The sequence below is a fragment of the Glycine max genome, chromosome 3, assembly GCF_000004515.6.
Source record: "Glycine max cultivar Williams 82 chromosome 3, Glycine_max_v4.0, whole genome shotgun sequence".
In the NCBI taxonomy this organism is placed as follows: domain Eukaryota; kingdom Viridiplantae; phylum Streptophyta; class Magnoliopsida; order Fabales; family Fabaceae; genus Glycine; species Glycine max.
Genome location: NC_016090.4, coordinates 1,020,913 through 1,023,074, shown reverse-complemented (window position 1 = coordinate 1,023,074; position 2,162 = coordinate 1,020,913). Strand labels below are relative to the sequence as shown.

Genomic DNA, 2,162 nt, shown 5'->3' with positions numbered 1-2,162 from the left:
TTAAAACATTTACTTCTAATTTTTATTCTGTAAAGAAAAAATTTTTAGTTTTTATTATTTTATTTTTTTCACTTATTCCTTCTACATATTTTTTTTATACATTATTTATTTTAATCATTGTAATACTTATAATATTTAATTTAGTATTTTAAGATTATACTTCATGAAATTGATGAGGTTAATTTTTTTTGAATAATTTTATATTTCACAATTTATTTTAACTATTACTTTAATTAAGATAATAAACATATAATATCTATTTGAGTTTATTTTATTATTTTCTTATACTTTATTTAAAATTTGATTAAAAATATATTAAAATATAATATAAGATTAACACTAGAATATTATATAAAAAAATTATTAACAGTAGAATACATAATATGAAAAAGAATAAAAGTGAATCTAAAAATATAGTGGAAATAATTTATCTATAAGTAAATAATTACAAGATTTTTAAATTAATTAAGAAAACTAAAATTATAATTTATAATACTAATGGGAGGTTCAAATTTTCATTCAATTAGAGACTCTATTTGAAAAGTAAGGGAGTATGTGAAGAAAATCACTAATGAATGAGATGTCCAACCTTTTTCCATTCATGATTTCCCTTGGCACTCCTTGTGCAGTACTAGTCACCCATCTACTTTTGTTTCAATGCCACTATTTTATTTTCAGCTTGTTTCCATCTATATAGGTCCACTTCTCATGTAAATTGAACAGCGCTTAAAGAATTCAGAATAGGTTTGAGTTTGTGAGAATTTCATCCACATTTTATTAGAAAACACTAACGAAAAATTTTATTAGAAGATGCACTAGAATCAGAAGATAATTTTGGACAATGGCTAGCTTCATTAATTATCGTACATGGGAAGGGATACTAATTAGATATATAGTCCATGAAATGAAAGTCCCTTGGTGATTTATTTCATATGAGAATAACCATCACTGACTTCAACCCAATTCAATTAGTATAGACAAGATTAGCTGAATTCCATAGTAAAAGAACGAATTCAACTCAGTTCTGTGAAGCTGCTGATATAATCCACTCATTTTGCTGATGACAGATATATACACGATTTTTCATAAAAATAAACCTAATAATAGCAAATGCCTGTCAACATAAACAAAAAATAGAAAACATTACAACATGTCTGAGCCCGGGTTCGAACCGGGGACCTCTAGTGTGTGAGACTAGCGTGATAACCAACTACACCACCCAGACTATATTATACAAATCTAATTTTAAATAAATTTATTTTTATGAAAAATGAATAAGTTATTCCTACAATATGACCAACTAATTACAGTTAATAACTCACCTACCATAAAATTAAGTTTTTCTTCCCCTTTTTGAATTAAAAAAATAAATAACAATAGTAAATTATACCAACATTTCTTCAATTTTTTTTAGATTGCACCTATTTTTTTTTTAATTTTATATCAACATTTCTTATAGGAGTATATAATGTAATGTTTTCAAATAATTAAAGGAGTTAATAGAATGTATAAAAGATGTCGTGTAAACCAAATGATTGGACACACCTATTAATGTACGTGTACTATTTTTTTCAATTGGAGGATTAAGAAAAAAAATATTATTATAATATTTTTTTTAAACAATTCATCTTTATTTATACTAGTTGAAAAGTGGCACTTAATATGTGTTGTTAGTAGTTCTCGTGGTTTATGTGTTCTATATGAATCAAAGATAGAATTAGTACTCCTCAATCAATTGGGCTATATATCTCCTTGGTAGATTGATGTTTATCTGAAACAAATAAATTATATCTCTTAATTCAAAATAAAATTTGAAATGACATGAAATAAGGAATCGTAATTATATCTTTTAGGGTATATATCATTCGTTGGCTAAAAAGTGAAATTGATTTAAAGTATACTGCTAACAAATTTTGATGAGTGTTCAGCCAATCTAGAGGGATACATACAAGATTCAAATTGAAACTTGTCATTCTTCATCCAGGTTTGAGCAATTGACTGCACAAAAACCCTACACTTGATCATGGGAGCGACAATGACAATTGAGAGAAAAACAAAAGAGGATAGAATTATCGAATTATCGAATGATATTCTGTGTCACATCCTTTGGTTCCTTACGATCAAGGAAGCCATAGTTACATCTTTGTTGTCTAAAAGGTGGA

The 2,162-nt window shown here is 26.1% G+C and overlaps 1 non-coding gene across 1 annotated transcript; it reads right to left on the bottom strand.

The window, feature by feature from the left end:
• Positions 1-1,151: 1,151 nt before the first annotated feature.
• On the bottom strand, positions 1,152-1,225 carry TRNAV-CAC (transfer RNA valine (anticodon CAC)). The gene has a single exon. It is a non-coding gene; the product is annotated as a tRNA-Val (tRNA).
• Positions 1,226-2,162: the final 937 nt, after the last annotated feature.